Raw genomic sequence first — 19,596 nt, 5'->3', positions numbered from 1 at the left:
AAGAGGTGATCTTCACTCAAGCTATCTACATGAGGCATGCTCTCTTAATCCAGGTAGCATCCTGGTACATCTCCTCTGCACCCTCTCTGTAGCTTCTACATTTTTTCTATAATGAGGCGACCAGAACTGAACACAATACCCAGGGTATGGTATAACTAGGATTTTATAGAGCAGCAACATTACCTCATGGCTCCTGAATTAGTATAAGTATTAACTTAGCAAATGACACCAAAATTGGTGGTGTGTTGCAGAGTGAAGACGGTTGTGTAACAGAAGCTAGATTAGCTGGGAAAGCGGACAAAGGAACTCGGACAAGTTCAAAGTGATACATTAAATCTTGGAAACCAGGGCAAAACATACATAGTGAATAGCAAGGAGTGTTGTAAAACAGGCAAAGTGTTGACATAGTTAGACAGTGTGGTGAATAATGTGTATGATATGTTCACCTTCATTGGATGGGCCATTGACTATAAGAGCCATTGGAACAGGCCCTCGGGCCCATCTAGTCCATGCTGAGCTATTAACCTGCCTATTCCCATCAACCTGCTCCTGGACCATAGCCCTCCATACTCTTCCCATCCATGTACTTACTGAATGTAAATTTCTCTTAAATGTTGAAATCAAACCCCTGGCAGCTTGTTCCACACTCTCTCCACCCTCTGAGTGTAGAAGTTCCCCGTCATGTTCCCCTTAAACATTTCACCTTTCACCCTTAGCCCATGTCATGTCATGTTACAGCTATGCAAGAGGTTGGTGAGACTACACTTAGAGCCATGGAGACATACAGCCCTTCAGTTCAACCTGTCCATGCCACCCAAGATGCCCATCTAAGCTTGTTCCATTTTCCTACATATCCCTCTAAAACTTTCCTATCCAAGGACCACACTTGGAATATTAAGTGCATCTCCAGTTGCCATACTAAAAGAAGGTTGTGATTAAGCAAACAAAAATCCACAAAAATGTTTCTGGGATTGGTAGACACAAGAGATTCTGCAGATGCTGGAAATATAGAATAAAACACACACACATTAAATGCTGGAGGAACTCAGCAGATCAGGCAATATCTATAGAAAAGAATATGGAGTCAATGTTTCAGGCCGAGGCCTATTATCAGGACTGGAATTGTCCTATCCAGGCAATCCTTCACCAAAATTGATGGGCTTGAGTTACGATGAGAGACTGGATAGGATTGGAATGCTTTCTGTGGAGTGAAGGGGTGACCTGTTAATTGTTTATAAAATTATGAGGGGTGTAGATAAAGGTGAATGGTGACAGTCTCTTGCCCTGTGTAGGTGAGTCGAAAACTAGTGTCATGAAATTTGATGCTTTGTGGCAGCAGTGCAGTGCAACTCATAAAAAATCCCAAAAGGTACAATAAGAAATATATTAAATTTAAGTCACCTGGTCCAGGTAGACTTCATCCCAGGGTTCCGAAAAAGGTAGCAGAAGAGATTGTGAAGGCATTAGTAAAGGTCTTTCTAGAATCACTAGATTCTGGAATGGTTCTTGAGGACTGGAAAACCGCAAATGGCACTCCACTCTTTAAGAAGGGAGGGAGGCAGAAGAGAGGAAATTATAGGCCAGTTAACCTGACTTCAGAGGTTGGGAAGATGCTGCAGTCCATGATTAAGGATAAGGTTTCAGTGTTCTTGGAGCTGCATGATAAAGTAGGCCAAAGACAGCATGCTTTCCTTAAGGGGAAATCTTGTCTAACAATCTGTTGGAATTCTTTATGGAAATAGGCAGTTTAGACAAAAGAGAGTCAGTAGCTGCTGTGTACTTGGATTTTCAGAAGGCCTTTGACAAGGTGCAGCATGTGAGGCTGCTTAGCAAGTTAAGAGCCCATGGTATCACAGGATAGATACTAGCATGGGATAGAAGATTGGCTGACTGGCATGAGGTAAAGAGTGGGAATAAAAGTCTGGTTGGCTGCCAGTGACTGGAGGTGTTCTAAAGGGGTCGGTATTGGGATCACTTCCTTTCATGTGATATTCATTGCTTTCGATAACAGAACTGAGGGCATTGTGGCCAAGTTTGTAGACGATACAAAGTGGTGCTGAGGAAGCAGGGACTCTGCAGAAGAACTTGGACAGATTGGGAGAATGGGCAAACGAGTGGCAGATGCACACTGGTATAAGGAATAAAGGAGTAGATTATTTTCTAAACGGGGAGAAAATTCAAAAATCAGAGGTGCAAAGGGACTTGGGAGTCCTCGTGCAGCATTCTAAAGATTAACTTGCAGGTTGAGTTGGTGTTAAGGAAGGCAAATGCAATGTTGGCATTCGTTTCAAGAGGCAAGGATGTGATGCTGAGGCTTTTTAAGGCAGTGGTTAGAGCACAATACTTGGATTATTGTGAGTAGTTTTGAACTCTTTATCCGAGAAAAGATGTGCTGGCAGTGGAGAGGATCCAGAGGAGGTTCACACCAATGATTCTAGGAATGAAAGGGTTAACATATGAGGAGCATTTGACGGCTCTGGTCCTGTATGCACTGGCGTTGAGAATAAGGTGAATCTCATTGAAACCTATCGAATATTGAAAGGCCTAGAAAGAGTGGATGTGGAGAGGATCTTTCTTGTAGCGGGTGCACAGCCTCAGAATAGAGGGAAAGTGACTGGAGCAGAGGGATGTAGAACAGAGATGAAAAGGACTTTTTTTTAGCCAGGGAGCGGAGAATCTTTAGAATTCATGGCCACAGATGGCTGTGAAGGCCACGTCATTGAGTATACTTAAAGCAGAGGTTGATAGTTTTTGGTTAGTTCGGGTATAAAAGGTCACGTGGAGAAGACATAAGAGTGGGGCTGAGAGAGGTAATAAATCAGCCATGACGGAATGGCACAGCAGACATGATGGATTGAATGGCTTAACTCTGCTCATATGTCTGATGGTCTTATGGTCTTAAAAATAAATAAGTAGTACAAAAAGTGAGGTAGTGATAATGAGTTCATGATCCTTTCAGAAATCTGATGGCAGAAGGAAAGAAGCTCGTTCCTAAAATATTGAGTGCGTGTCTTCAGGCTCCTGTAGCTCCTCCCTGATGGTAACAATGAGAAGAGGGCATATCCTGGATGGTGAGGGACCTTAAAAATGGATGCCGCCTTCTTGAGGAATCGCCTTTTGAAGGTGTCCTCGATAGAGGGATATCAAAGTTCAAAGTAAATTTATTATTAAAGTGCATATATGTCACCTTATGCAACTCTGAGATTCATTTTCTTGCGGGCAACCACAGTAAATCCAAGAAACACAAAAGAATCAATGAAAGGGCACACCAAACAGGACAGACGAACAACCAATGTGCAAAAGACAAAATTGATGCAAATACAAAAAGAAAGAAATAATAATAATAATAAATAAACAATAAATATTAATAACATGAGATGAAGGGTCCTTGAAAATGAATATACTCTGCCTAGCGTCACTTGATAGACATACAATCAATGTATGCATACAAGCCATCAGATGTATTTATATTTAGTGTGTTTTTTTTACTCTTATTGTATTTTTTGGGCTGCATCAGATCCGGAGTAACAATTATTTTGTTCTCCTTACACTTGTGTACTGGAAATGACATTAAACAATCTTGACTCTTGAATGCTAACTACGAAAGCTGGAACAAGATCCAAACCATTGAACAATAGCAAATAATTTTGGTCTTGAATTAAACTCCTTCAAGCCAAACTAGGAAGATGAAAAGAATGATCAAGGATTCTTACTCTCAATCATTAATCCTACCTGAAAGTTGCATCATCTAAGGATATATCACATGGAGAATAAACACAGGAGATTCTGCAGAAGCTGGAAATTCAGAGCAACACACACAAAATGCTGGATGAACTCAGCAGGTCAGGCTTTCGTGCCAATACCCTTCATCAGGATTGGAAAGGAAGGGGGAAGAAGCCAAAATAAAAAAGGTGGGGAGAGGAGAAGAGGTACAAGCTGGCAGGTGATAGATGAGACCAGGTGGGTGGGTGGGTGGGGGAGGGAATATGAAGCAAGAAGCTGGGAGGTGATAGGTGGAATAGGTAAAAGGTTGATGAAGAAGAAATCTGATAGGACAGGACAGTGCACCATGGGAGGAAGGGAAGAAGGAGGTGCATTGGAGGGAGGTGATGGGTAGGTGGGGAGCTAGAATGTGGAACATATAAGAGAGAAGGGGAAGTGAGGAGAAATTACTGGATGACAGAGAAATTGATGTTCATACTGTCAGGTTAGAGGCTACATGGAGAGTAGCTCTATCAGTGGACACAGGGCAGCCCAACAAATCTATGGCTCAGCCAGCTGGAAGCCCACCCATTGAGCTTTATTGGAAGTTCAGTTTTACGATCACATTTTATTCCATTCAGAATCTCAAGCTTCCAGTAAGTGTGGTTCCAAAATAAAAAGAAGTCTGGTTATTTTGAGCATTTCTGCCACTAGCAATTATGATGTTGGCTGCATTGGAGGACAGCCCAGATTAACAGACAAAGATCAAGTTAGATTTAAAATTGCAATGGTAGCTTCCAATCGGAAAGCAAAATTACAGCTGTACCAAGTCACTTCTACTTTTAAGGACCAACATGTGGACATAAATTGCACTTAGTGTGAGTATCAGTCAATTGCTGTAATCAAAGTTCAAAGTTCAGAGTTTAAAGTAAGTTCAAAGTAAATTTATTATCAAAGTACGGATATGTCACCATATACAACCCTGAGATTTGTTTTCCTGCGGGCATACTCAGTAAGTCCGATAGGCATGATAGAATCAATGAAAGGCTGCACCCAACAGGTGTGCAAAATACAACAAACTGTGCAAAGACAAAAGAGAAAAAAAATAGTAATAAATATTGAGACCTTGAGAGGAAGAGTCCTCGAAAGTCAGTCAATAGGTTGTGGGAACAGTTCAGTAATGGGGCAAGTGAAGTTGAGTGACGTTAACCTCGTTGGTTCAAGAGCCTGATAGCTGAGGGGTAATAACTGTTCCTGATCCTGAGGCTCCTGTATCTTCTTCCTGAAGGCAGCAGTGAGAAGAAAGCATGACCTGAGCGGTGGGGTGACCTGCTGATGGATGCTGCTTTCCTGCAACACATTCTGTATAGATGTGCTCAGTAGTGGAGAGGGCTTTACCCGTGATGGACTAGGCTGTACCCACTACCGCTTGAAGGATTTTCCATTCAAGGCCATTGGTGTTTCCATACCAGGCTGTGTTGCATCCAGTCGATATACTCTCCAACATATATCTATAGAAGTTTGTCATAGTTTTAGATGTCGTGCTGAATCTTTGAAAACTTCTAAGGAAGTAGAGGTGCTGTTGTGCCTTTCTTATAATTGCATTTGCATGCTGGGCCCAGGACAGATTCTCTGAAATGATAACACAGGGGAGTTTAAAGTTGCTGACCCTCTCCTCTGATCCCCCAGTGAGGACTGGCTCATGGACCACTGGTTTCCTCCTCTCGAAGTCAATAATCAGTTCCCTGGTTTTGCTGACATTGAGTAAGAGGTTGTTATTACGACACCACTCAGCCAGATTTTCAATCTGTCTCCTCTATGCTGATTTGTCACCACCTGTGATTCAGCAAGCATCAGTGGCATTGTCAGCAAGCTTAAATATAGCATTGGGGTTGTGCATAGCCACACAGTCATAAGAGTAAAGCAACTGGAGCAGGGGCTAAGCACACAGCCTTGTGGTGTACCTGTGCTGATGGAGATTGTGGAGGAGGTGTTGTTGCCAATCTGAACTGACTGGGGTCTGCAAGTGAGGAAATTGCACAAGGAGATATTGAGGCTTTGAGGGGATAATGGTATTGAACGTCGAGCTGTAGTCAATAAAGAGCCTCCTGATATATGTATCTTTGCTATCCAGATGTTCCAGGGTTGAGTGAAAAGCTAATAAAATGGCATCTGCTGTGGACGTGTTGTGACAGTAGAGAAATTGGAGCAGATCCAGATTGCTTCTTAGGCAGAAGTTTGGAAGTTTCATCACCAGCCTCTCAAAACACTTCATCACCATAGGTGTAAGTGCTACTGGATGATAGTCATTGATGCAGGTTACCATATTCTTCTTAGGCATCAGTGTAATTGAAGCTGCTTGAAGTAGCTGGGTACCTCAAACTGCCATAGCAAGAGTGAACCCTTCAGCCAGTTGATCAGCTCAGGACTCCAATTCTTGGCCAGGTACTCCAGCTGGGCCAAATACTTCCCGTGGGTTCACCTCCTGAAGGATGCCTTCACACCGGTGTCAGAAGGTCATCTGGGGCAGTGGAAGTTCGTGATGGTTCTGCCATATTTATACAGTTAAAGTGAGCAGAGGAGGAATTGAGCTCTTCTGGGAGCGAAGCCCTTTGTCACCCCTGTCACTTGATTTCACTTTGTAGGAGGTGATAGCATTCAAGCCCTGCCACAGCTGGTGAGCATCCTTCATTGATTCAAATTTACTCTGCAATTGCCACTTCGCCCATGAGGTGGCTTTCCAGAGATTGTACCTACCGCTCTTGTAACTTTCTTGGATGCCAGACTTAAATGACTCTGATCTGGTCCTCAGCAGATTGCGGATCTCATAGTTCATCCAGGGGTTCAGTCTGAGGAAGACTCTGAATGATTCTTTGGGGACACACTTGTATACGACTGTAAACCCAGTGAATTAGTCCCACAGTATTAGAAGCTTGTGTGAATCATTTCTATACCAGAAGGAACATTGTTGTATTACTCTGATTATTTTGGTAACACTAGTTAATTATACTTCAGAGTTTCAGGTTAATTTATTATCAAAATACCTACAGTACATGTCACTACGTACTGCATTAGGATTCATTTTCTTGCAGGCATTCACCGTAGAACAAAGAAACAAAATTGAGTCAATGAAAAACTACACACAAAGTCAGAGAAACAACCAACGTGCAAAAGAAAACAAACTATGTAAAGAAAAAATAACTAAGTAAGTCAATAATGATTCTGGGTTCGACCAGCTTGTCATATAAAAAGTGTTTGAAGGCTCTAGGCCTGTATTCACTTGAATTCAGAAGAATGATGGGTGACCTCATTAAACCCTATGGATTACTGACAGGCCTTGATAGAGTGGATGTGGATAGGATGCTTTCTATGGTGGGAGAATCTAAGACCAATGGATACTGCCTCAGAATAGAGGGGTATCCTCTTAGAACAGAGAAGAGGAGGAATTTCTTTAGCCAGAGAGTGATGAATCTGTGGAACTCGTAGCCACAGGCAGCTGTGGAGGCCAAGTCTTTATGTGTATTAAAGGTAGAGGTTGACAGATTCAGGGCATGGAGGGACATAGGGAGAAGGCAGGAGATTGGGGCTGAGAGGAATACTGGATCAGCCACAATGAAATGGCGGAGCAGGCACGATGGGCCAAATGGCCTAATTCTGCTCCTATGTCTGATGGTCTTATGTTCTTCATTAAATAATACTGAGAACTTGAGTTGTAGAGTTCTTGAATGTAAGTCCGTAAAGTCATGGAATCGGTTCAAAGGTGAGGTGAGTGAGTACTCCATACTAGTTCAGGAGCCAGATGGTTGAAGGGTAATAACTGTTCCTAAACCTGGTGACCTGGGACCCTGGATCCTGCTACAGTAGTAAGACTAGAGGATGGCCTGGATAGTGTTTGTGCTTGATGATGGATGGTGCTTTCTTGTGGCAGTGCTCCTGTACATGTACTCAGTGTTGGGGACAGCCTTGCCTGTGACAGACTGGGTTTACAGTCATGGTAAACTCTGAGGTATACATTTCTGAAACCTTGATGAATTATTCCATCAATAGCAGTAATATGAGTAAATTGTTCTTTCAACAGCTTTAACCTCACTGAATTCTGCTTACAATACCGGTAACCATGGTGAATTAGTTGCACATTAGTTTGTAACAGTGATTTGTTCCTGCAATCATGTTAACTTTGGTGAATTATTCCTGTAACTGCAGTGAACTCTATAACTCCTATTATAACTCTGTGAGAAGGTGAGATATTTAGGTGAAAGCTAATGTGATCCCAATGCATGTTGGTCATTCCATCTACCTGTTTAACTCAGCTAATTAACAGCTATAATCTGTCCAGTTTTTCCCTTTGCCTTTACATAGCCTAATTCAACTGACTAGATCCCCCCAGATCAGACAGAAACAAGCATTAGATAGGTCTTAAACAATTAATGTTTTTGGCTAAGACCCATCATCAGGTCCTGATGAAGGGACTTGTCCAAAAGGTTGACCCTTTATTCCTCTCTCTAGATGCCGTCTGACCTGCTGAGTTCCTCCAGCATTTTGAGTGTGGTGCTCTGGAATTCCAGCATCTGCAGAATCTCCTGTGTTTATCAGTTAGATCTTTCAATCCCATCATCTCAGTTCACAGCCTGCAAGTCACTTTCCCAGTTTCTTATTGACAAGGGAACCTCTTAGATATGGAACTTGGTGTTTGCTGGATGTTACCGTCTTTGGTCACGGATATGCAGAGGCTCAGAGATCACCCAGAGGCTGGGGAGAAATCAGTCTCATTGTCCGGGAAGGGAGCATCAAACACATTGTCTGGGGAGAGAGAGGATCAAACATCTTGTATGGAAAGTGAGGTCCAGTGACATTGTATGAAGAGAAAGAATTGTGAAACTGACTGAAACAAAATATTTGAAACAATATTAAGGTCATTTGGCACCAGAGATACATAAGGTAGCTATCTTGAACAAATTCAGATACCACTTGATAAACACAAGAGATTCTTCAGATGCTAGACACACAAAATGCTGGAAGAACTCAACAGGTCAGGCAGCATCTATGAAAATGAATAAAGGGTCAATGTTTTGTGCCGAGACCCTTCATCAGGACTAGAAAGAAGGGGGGAAGAAGCCAGAATAAGAAGTGTGGGGGGGGGAAGGGGAAGTAGTACAAGCTAGATGAGAAGGGTAGGTGGGTGGGAGAGGCAGGCTGGGGGGGGGGGCACTGGTGAAGTGAGAAGATGGGAGGTTCCAACCTGATGGCATGGACTTCAATACTTCTGGTAATTTCTCAGCCCTCCCCCTTCTCTCTGCCATTCCCCATTCTGGCTCCCCTCTCACCCGTTCTCTTCCCTTATCGGCCAATCTGCTCCCTCAGTTGCTCCTCCTCTGACCCTTTCTGCCATGGTCCACTCTCCTCTCCTATCAGATCCCTTTCTCTTCAGCCCTTTACCTCTTCCACCTCTCACCTCCCGGCTTCTCACTTCATACCCCTCCCTCACTCAGCTACATTACCCCACACATGGCTTCACCTATCACCTTCTAGCTTGTACCCCTTCCCCTTCCGCCATCTTCTTACTCTGACTTCTTCCCCCTTTCTTCCCATTCTGGAAGAAAGGCCTCGGCCAGAAACATCAGCTGTTTATTCCCTTCCATAGACGCTGTCTGACCTGCTGAGTCAGAATTTTGTGTGTGTTGCTCAGAAACCACTTGTCCTCCTTTACTTCTGTCCTGATTGGTGTTGAGGTGATTAAACTACCCTCTAATGACTACTTGGTAGTTTGATCATATCTCTATCATTTGATGCAGATTTCCTATTTCCCTCTCACTACTTGGTAGTCTTTAGAATACCCTTCTAAAGTGAACCTCCTGTTCCTCACTGCGATAAACATTTATGAAACCGTTTCCTTGTGAATGCAGTGCCACCAGGTACAAAGACAGCCTCATTCTCACTGTCATAAGACTATTAGACAGTGCCCTAGTATGATAAGATAGGCTTGTACACTACCTTCACAATCTACCTTGCCATAGTCCTCACAACTTATTGTCTGCCTGCACGCACTTTCTCCATACACGCAGTGGCCATTTTATGAGATACACGTGTAAATCTGCTCGTTTTTGCAAATATCTAATCAGCCAATTGTGTGGCAGCAACCTCTATACATAAAACGCATGTAGATATGGTCAAGGGGTTCAGTTGTTGTTCAAACCGACCGTCGGAAAGGGGAAGAAATGTGATCTAAGTGACTTTGGCCGTGGAATGTTTGTTGGTGACAGAGGGGGTAGTATAAGTATCTCAGAAGCTGCTGATCTCCTGGGATTTCCATACGCAGCAGTCTCTGGAGTTTACAGAGAATGATGAGAGAAACAAAAAATCCAGTGAACAGCAGTTCTGTGGCCGGAAACACCTTGTTAATGAGAGAGATTGGAGGAGAATGGACAGACTGGTTCAAGCTGACAGGAGGCGACAGCAACTCAAATAGCCACGTGTTACAACAGTGGTGTGCAGAACAGCATCTCTGAACACACAACATGGTGAACCTTGAAGTGGTTGGGCTACAGCAACAGAAGACCATGAACATGCAGAAATACCCTCACTGACCACCTTATTAGTAAATGTAAATATAATGTAGCGGTTAGTGTGATCACCTTGCAGCACAGTGATCACTAACTGGGGTTGGATTACCACCTCTGTAAGGAGTTAGTACATTCTCCCCAGGACTACATGGGATTCCTCCCGGTGCTCGAGCTCCTCCCACATTCCAAAGATGTAGGAGTTAAGGTTATTAAGTTGTAGGCACGCTATGTTAGCACCAGAAGCATGGTGACAGTTGTGGGCCACCCCCAGCACGTGGCAAACCATGATGCATTTCACTGTATGTTCTGATGTACTGTACATGCGACAAATAGAGCTAATCTGAAACCAGCCTCTCCTCCATGGACTCTATCTACATTTCTCTCTGCCTCGGTAAAGCAGCTAATGTAATCAACGATTGTACCTACTGCAGACATTTTCTCTTCTCCCTCTCCTATCGAACAGAAAGCAACCTCTCCCAGAAGTTCCGGGAGTCTCGCGCATATTGATAGTAGCTCCCCGGTGCCCGCAAATTATATACAATATCCCGGAAATCAGTTTTTTTGAGAGTGAGCGAGAGAGAACGAGACAGAGAGAGAGAGAGAGAGCGCGAGAGAGAATGTGAGAGCAAAAGACAGAGAGAGAGAGAGTGCGAGAGTGTGAGAGAGAGAGTGCGAGAGAGAGACCGTAAGATCAAGAGAGAGAGAGAGAGAGAGAGAGAGAGAGTGTGAGAGCGAGTGTCCTGGCAGAGTATTCAAAAAAAAAAGAAAATATAAAACGTACGTCACCCCAGACTACACTAAAGTGTACCCCTGCATAATAGGGGTCAAAAATAATGACAGTGTTGCTCGCTGCACTGTTTGCAACAGTGACTTTTCTATTGTCAATGGTGAGTTAAGACCGTAAAAGACATGTTGAGGTGAGTTAAACAGGTGACATTTGTTCATTAGCACAGCTGGCTAGCTGCTAAGGAGCTACTCTATTGCAGACATCCCACCTCCTGCAAATTGATAGTGCTACCTCCCTGAAATGAGTTTTTGCGGGTGGTATGTCTGGTAAGCACATAACAACCTGGCTCAGGAATAGCTTCATCTTGCTGTTATAAGACTAGCTAACAGTTACATAGAATGGATTTTTGACCTCATAATCTACAGTGTTGCCTTGAAGATATCTTCAATAGATAATCCCTCATGAAGGTGGCATCCATCATTAAAGACCCTCGCTAACCAGAACATGCTCTTTTCTCATTACTACCATCAAGAAGAGACACAGGAACCGGAAGACACACACTCTATGTTATTGTATCAGCTTCTTCCTCTCCGCCATCAGATTTCTGAATGGTCCACGAACCCATGAAAACTACCTCATTCATTTGCTCTCTTTCTGCACTACTTACTTTTTAATATACAGTACTTAGTGTAGCTTGCAGTATTTTTTTCTGTATTGCACTGTACTGCTGCCAGAAAACAACAAGTTTCATGACATATGTCAGTAATAATAATCCTGATTCTGATTCAAAAGTAAACTAAAGAGAGATGAATTTGGATTAAATTAGGATGAGGTTGACATGGAGGATTGAAGGTGGAACAGTGTCTGAAGTAAAGAAAATAGAAGTTACGAGATGATTAAAATAAGTTAGAACAACGGTTTTAATGAAACCTGAGAACAATAGAAGGGAAGGAGAATGAATGAGAGGTTACAGAGGTTTCCAGGACAAAGAATCAGTCAATTAACTTAGAATGGGTTGAGACTCTAACCTCAGGCAACATGAATACAGAATTGAAATGGCTGGTGAACACTGCACTGAGGTGTTATATTTGATTGAATGTAGTATATGTAATAAAGTGGATGATCTTGTAGCGCAGTTAGAAATTGGCAAGTATGACATTATAGGTAGCACTAAGTTATGGTTGAAAGATTACAGCTGGGAGCTTAACGTCCAAGCATACACATTGTATTAGAAGGACAGGCAGGTGAGCAGAGGGGGTGGGATTGCTCTGTTGGCAAAAAAAGAGAAATTAAATCCTTAGGAAGAAGAGACATAGGATCTGAAGATGTAGATTAAGAATCTGCAAGGGTGAGAAAACACTGATGAGAGTTGTATACAGACCTCCGAACAGAGCCAGGATGTGGGCTACAAATTACAACGGGAAAGAGGAAAAGCGTGTAGTAGGGCAATATTATGATGGTCATGAGGGATTTCAATATGCAGGCAGAAGGGAAAAAATTAGGCTGGTGCCGGATTTCAAGAGAAGAAATTTGTAGAATGCTTTCAAGATGGCTTTTTAGAGCAGCTTGTGGTGCAGCCCACTAGAGAAAAGGCAATTCTGGATTGAGTCCTATGTAATGAATCAGATTTGACTTAGGAGCTTAAGGTAAAGGAATCTTTAGGAGTCAGTGATAATGATATGATAGAATCCACCCTCAATTTGAGAGAGAGAAGCTAAAATCAGATGTATCAATATTACAGTGGAGTAAAGGGAACTACAGAGGCATGAGAGAGGACCTGGCCAAAGTTGATTGGAAGGGGGCACTAGCAGGGATCATTGCAGAACAGCAATCGCTGGAGTTTCTGGGAATAATTTGGAAGATGCAAGATTGGTTCATCCTAAAGAAGAAGAATCATTCCAAAGAGAGGATCAGACAACCATGGCAGACAAAGGACATCAAAGACAACGTAAAAGCAAAAGTGAAGGCGTACAGCATAGCAAAACTGAGTAGGAAACTACAGATTTGCAAAGTTTTTAAAAACCAACAGAAGACAACAGACAAAGCAATAAAGATAAAAAAGATGACATATAAAGGTAAGCTAGCCAATTATATATAACAGAGGATACCAAAAGATTCTTCAGCTATATGAAGAGTAAAATAGAGGCAAAAATATTGGAATGCTGGAAAATGACACTGGAGAGTTAGTAATGGTGGACAAAGAAGTGGTGGACAAACAGAATAAGTATTTAGCATCAGTCTTCACTGTGGAAGACACCAGCAGTATGCCAAAAGTTTGAGGCTGTTAGGGAGCAGAAGTGAATGCAGTCACTAATACTAAGGAGAAGTTGCGTGACGGTCATGAGCAAACTCGTGCAGGAATCACAGAGACTTCAGTAATTCAAACAAAATAAAAGATTTATTACAGAAATAAACCAGAAAAACTAACAAGAGCTCAGGCAAACTATACAGAACCTTGACGAACTGAAGTCACTCACAATACTTAGAAGAACTCGGTCTGAGTTTCACCAGACAAGGGAGCACAACGATCCAGCAAAGAGTAGTTGGGTATGCCCCCCTGAAATACACCCTGCAGCATGAAGCAATTCAGGACCAAACAGATAACATTGGTGTCCAGATGAAGCAATAATCCCCAAAACCATCAACTACAATACAGGACATTGAAAATACCGTGCTAATTAAATTATCCCAATTTGAATAAAAGTGATAAATACAAAGAAAGCTTAACAATCCCCATGATACCAAATGAGACAACTGCAAAACAAAGTGAAAACCCAGAGCTAGTCCAAAGACAATTTGACATAAAAAGTAAACAATCCAAGGACACTGCAAACCCACAAGGTGACACTGAGAAAATACAGTCCACAGACTAACTGAAAAAAAAACTTTTTCAAACAACTGCTGGTTGTGACAAGTTCCTTGGGAAGCTGAAAGATCTGAAATCACTTGGACCAGATGGTCTACATCATTGAGTTCTGAAAAAGATAGCTGAAGAGATTGTGAAAGCATTAGTAGTGATCTTTCAAAAATCACTAGATTGTGGAACAGTTCTGGAGGACTGAAAAATTGCAGATGTAATTTCACTCTTTAAGAAAGGAGGGAGACAAATGTCAAGAAGTTATAGGCCAGTTAGCTGGACTTCAGTGAGTGGAAAGATGTTGGAGTCCATTATTAAGGATGAGATTTCAGGGTACTTGGTGGCTCAGGATAAAGTAGGCCAAAGCCAACAAGGTTTCCTTCAGAGGAAACCTTGCCTGATAAATCTGTTAGAATTATTTGAGGAAATAACGGGCAGGAGAGAAAAAGGAGAGTCAGTGGATGTTGTTTACTTGGATTTTCAGAAGACCTTTGAAGAAGTGCATCACATGATGCTCCTTATTAAGATAACACCCCAAGGTATTACATAAAAGAAATTGAATGGATAGATTGGCTGATTTGAATTGTGTCTATATGATTCTCCACTAGAAAAAGTCAAGGTATTCAAGTTTTTAGGTGTCTGGTTTGATGAAAGACTTACTTGGAGGGTTCCTATAGATAAAACAATTGGAAAGTGTGAGAAAGTTTTAAATGTTATGTGAAGTATTGCTGGATGCGACTGGGGAGCAGGGCGGGAAACTATGTCCTTAATATATCTAGCTATGATTAAATCAGTTATAGATTATGGTTGCGTTGCTTATGGTCCCGCTACTACGGCAGTGCTTGGAAAACTAGACACTGTGCAGTCCAAAGCACTTAGACTCTGTTGTGGAGCTTTTAGAACAACATCAGTCCCGGCATTATGTGGAGATGGGAGAAGTGCCTCTACATTTAAGATGAGTTCAGTTGGGCCTGCAGTACTGGGCAAAACTAAATGGATTCAATCACAGCTGTCCACCAAAGTGTCTTTTGCAGGGAAAGTCGGAGCGCCAAAGTAAAATTAAAAGATACCCATTTTTAGATTTGATTAATAACTGGGCTGTGAAATTGAAACTGACTGAGGAAGACATAGCTAACCAAATTTGCTTGCTACCCATCCCTCTTTGGCTCTTTCCAGAACCAGAAGTAGACCTATTCCTCCTTTTACAGCTTCAAGGAAGCAGTGTAATTTCATCAGCATTGATCACAAATGAATATTTAAATAATAAATGGGAATCTGATCTGAAGATTTTTACTGATGGCTCAGTAGACCCAGAGAGCAGTAGGGCAGGATTTGGGATGTACGTGTCTCAACTTGGAGTTAAGATTGGTCACCGGGTTTCAGGTGGTGTTTCTGTCTTTGCAACAGAATTATTAGCAATCCTCTGGGCCTTATGGTGGATAGAAGACTCTCAACCATCATCTGTTTGGATTCTGCTGCTGCCTTGGAGGCTATAAAAGGGAATAAATCAAAAGCTCGTCCTGACACAGTTATTGAGATTCTCTTAGTGTTGTTTAGAGTAGGGAAGATGGGTTGTGCAGTTAGGTTTTCATGGATACCTAGGCATGCTGGGGTGGAGGGAAATGAAATTGTGGATGGCATTGCAAAGTCTTCCTTACAGAGCAACAAGTAGAAATTAGAGTTCCCCTAGGCAGAGCAGAATTGAGAAGTAGTATTAAAAAAGGTATAGAGAAGAAGTGGCAGGAGGATCGGAAAAAATGAATTAAGGGGCAGGCATTATTTTTCTAGTCACCCACTAGTTAAAAATGTCTCAGGCTGTTACTTTTTAAATCGTAGAGATATGGTGAAATTAACAAGACTTAGGTTGGGGCATTGTTTATTTAAAGATAATAGGAAAACATCCTACTGGATTATGTGACTGTGGTAGTCCAGAGACAGTCCAGCATGTTTTGCTGAGCTGTAATCGATACAAAATGGAAAGAAGCATGTTGTTCAAAAGGCTATCTGGCTTAAATTTATTTTGGTTTTCTATTAAATCTTTGTTTGGCCATCAAGAGAATCAAAATCTGATTGAAGAGTTTATTATTCAGTTTATACGTGAGACTAGGTTATATTTGAGAACTTGAGTTCCTTGAAGTTATCAATTATACATCTTGCAGAAGGCTGTAATAACCCTAGATGCATCTGAACAGCCGGAAATAGAAGAAGAAGAAGAAGAAGAAGAAGAAGAAGAAGAAGAAGAAGAAGAAGAAGAAGAAGAAGAAGAAGAAGAAGAAGAAGAAGAAGAAGAAGAAGAAGAAGAAGAAGAAGAAGAAGAAGAAGAAGAAGATTGGCTGATTGGCAGGAGTGGGGCTTTTTTGGTTGACTGCCAGCGACTAGTGGTGTTCTGCAGAAGTTGGTGTTTGGACCGTTTCTTCTCATGTCATATATCAATCATTTGGATGATGGAATTGATGGTTTTGTTGTCAAGTTTTCAGATGATATTAAGATAGGTGGAGGGGCAGTTAGCACTGAGGATGTAGGGAGTCTGCAGAAGAACCTGGACAAATTAGGAGAATGGGCAGAATGACAGATAGAATACAGTGTAGGGCAGTGAATAGTCATGAAGTTTGGTAGAATGGACAAAGGTGTAGACTATTTTCTAAATGGGGAGTGAATTCAGAAATTAGATGTGCAAAAGAACTTAGGATCCTCCCGTAGGATGCCCTAAAGGTGAACTTGCAGGTTGAGTTGATAGTAAGGAAAGCAAATCCATTATTAGCATTCATTTCAAGAGGACTGGAATATAAAGCCAAGAATGTAATGCTGAGGCTTTATAAAGCACTAATAATACTCAACTGCAATATTGTAAGCAGTTTTGGGCCCCATATCTAAGTAACAATGTGCTGGCATTGGACTAGATCCAGAGGAGATATACAAGAATGATTGTGGGAGGGAAAGAAAGTATTAACATATATATATATAGCAGGGTGATAACTGTTCCTGAAGCTGATGGTGTGTGACCTAAGGCTCCTGTACCTCCTGCCTAATGGTAGAAGCGAGAAGAGAACATGGCCCTGATGCATTTTGTTGTGTTGATTAGAGTAGTACAAACTACCTGCAATTTATGACAGCATGCTATACACAGGGAATCTCTTCCTTGCTGCAGATTACTGGCTGAGTCATGCTTTACCGACATTGTGTGTTCTTCACACACCACTCTCAGCAAATTCGAGTCTGTTGTGAACCAGCAGCTGCCAGGCAATCATGTCACAATGTAATGGCAGGGCTTCTCCGATCACCTGATGCTGCCTCAATTATAGCCCCATAATCCCTGCCACAATTTCAAAAATACACACTGTTTACTCTGGGCAAAACACTTGGAAAATTATCCAAGCCTATCAAGCACTAGTAAGTCAAGGCAACTGGATTTGCTGTGTTGTTTAGAAGATGTTTCATCACTCATCCGAGAGGCTTCTTCAGTTCTGATCCATGGTGGGTGGTTTTCCAGCTTGTAAACTCTGTGAGTTGTTTAAAGATCTAGCAATCACATGAGGGTCATTAAGAGTGGTAGAGGTAATGAGACAGCCATTAGCCTTATCTTTGCATAAATGGAGGTGTGAGCTGTTGTGGAGATGCCGGGGTAGAGATGTTCGGACTACACTGTAAGTAGTTGAGAGCTGGTGTTGTACCCCACCTCCTCTGTTCGGGGATGGGTTTTCCATTTTGACAAAGATGGCTTCTTTAATCTCTCTCTTTAAAACCACCTGTTTTTCAAAAACAGGGGAAACATCTTCTAGTCCAGTTGCTTCGATTTACCACTGCTTGCGATACAATGATGTGGAGGACCAAGAACCTTCATAGTCATCCAAGCCTAATTCTAGGCACCTTGATAAATACTTTTCTAAAATGTGTATGTAACATCAGTCCAATGATTTCTGATCCCTGAGCCAGGGACAGGTCTTTCAGCTCATGTTATTCAAAAAGCGCATTAAATATCAAAAAAGTTAGAGTCAGATTTATTATCAAAATACATATATCTCAGTACATACTATACTGAGATTCATTTTCTTGTAGGCATTCGTGGGAAAATGACAAACTGCAATGGAATTTATGAAAACTACATATAAACAGAGACTGACAAACAACCAATGAGAAAAAGAAGACAAATTGTGCAAACAAAAATATAAAAATGTACTGAGAACATGAGTTGTAAAGAGTCCTTGAAAGTGAGTTTGTAGATTGTGGAGTCACTTCGGTGAAGTTATCCACGCCAGTTCAGGTTGCAGGGTAATAACTATTCCTGATCCTGGTGGTGTTGGACTGAAGGCTCCTGTACCTCCTACCGGTTGGTAGTAGTGGGAAGGGAGCATGGCCTGGATGGTGGGTGTCCTTGGTGACGGATGCAGCTTTCTTGTGGCAGAACTGCGTGTAAATGTGCACAATGGTGGGTGGGAAGGGCTTTGCCTAAGATGGACTGGGCTGTGTCCACCACTTTCCATAGGCAGGTCAGGCACTAGCTCCAAACTGCAAAGAGTGCATGAACTGGAGTTTGGACTCGGTGCAGACACTCACGAGTTCCCAGTTTCATGGCCGTGAAGCATCATTTCAGTTATTTGTAAATGCAACTTTGGTTTAACTTCTTTTATCCTGAATTTCTGACCAAATCTGCAGAGCAGACTCGATGGGCCGAACGGCCTACTTCCTTTGTCTTATGGTCTAAATAACTGATAAACTAGGAGAAAGATCTGGTTTTTCTTGGTTTCCTAGTGTCCCTGTTCCCATGCCTCAGCAATGCACATTAGACCAAACTGAACAGACTTCTTGTACAATGCACACAAAATGCTGGAGGAACTCAGCAGGTCTGGCAGCCTCTATGGAGGGGAATAAACAGCCAACATTTCAGGCCAAGACCTTTCATCCAGACTGGAAAGGAAGGGGGAAGAAGCCAGAATAAGAAGGTTGGGTGAGGGAGAGGAGTGCAAGCTGGCAGGTTGAAACAGGTGAGGGTAAAGTGGATGGATAGGGGACAGTGACAAAGTGAGAAGCTGGGAGGTTATTGGTGGAAGAGGTAAAGGGCTGAAGAAGAAGGAATCTTATAGGACGGGAGAGTGGATCATGGGAGAAAGGGAAGGAGGGGGGCGCCACTGGGTGAGGAGAGGGGAAGGGGTAAGGGGTAGTCAGAATGGGGAATGGAAAAATGAGAAGAGGGGAAAGGGGGAGAATTTACAGAATGTTAGGGAAATTGATGTTCATGCCATCAGGTTGGAGGCTACCCTGACAGAGTACAAGATGTTGCTCCTCCAACCTGAGAATGGTCTCTTTGTGGCATCAGAGGAGGCCGTGGACCAACATGTTGGACTAGAAACGGGAAGTCGAATTGAAATGGGTGGCCATGGGAAATTCTGCCTTTTGTGATGGACAAAGTAAAGATGCTTGACTCTTGTACATTAAAGATGGACTCTTGACCTCACAATGTATCTCATCATGGCCCTTGTACATGCATGTCTACCTGCACTACACTGTTTCAGTAACTGCAACACTAACTTCTGCATACTATTATTGTGTTTCGCTTGTACTACCTGAACGTACTTAAGTTTTGAAAAGATGTGTGTATGAATGGCAGTCACACAAATCATTTAGAAACGTATACAGTATTCTAATTCTACCTTGGTACATGTAGCAATAATAAACCCATTGCGGTTCCAGTACGTGCACAAAGTATCTTCAGTAAAGCAGAATGGCACAGAGCACGTTGTAAATGCTTAATA

The 19,596-nt window shown here is 42.2% G+C and overlaps 1 protein-coding gene across 2 annotated transcripts in view; it reads right to left on the bottom strand.

The window, feature by feature from the left end:
• LOC134341426 (potassium voltage-gated channel subfamily KQT member 5-like) overlaps positions 1–19,596 on the bottom strand; it is a 339,156-nt gene that overhangs the window by 255,564 nt on the left and 63,996 nt on the right. The gene's annotated exons all lie outside the window — the stretch shown is intronic.

The sequence above is a fragment of the Mobula hypostoma genome, chromosome 2 (assembly GCF_963921235.1).
Source record: "Mobula hypostoma chromosome 2, sMobHyp1.1, whole genome shotgun sequence".
NCBI classification, from domain to species: domain Eukaryota; kingdom Metazoa; phylum Chordata; class Chondrichthyes; order Myliobatiformes; family Myliobatidae; genus Mobula; species Mobula hypostoma.
This window is presented reverse-complemented; position numbering and strand designations above follow the sequence as displayed.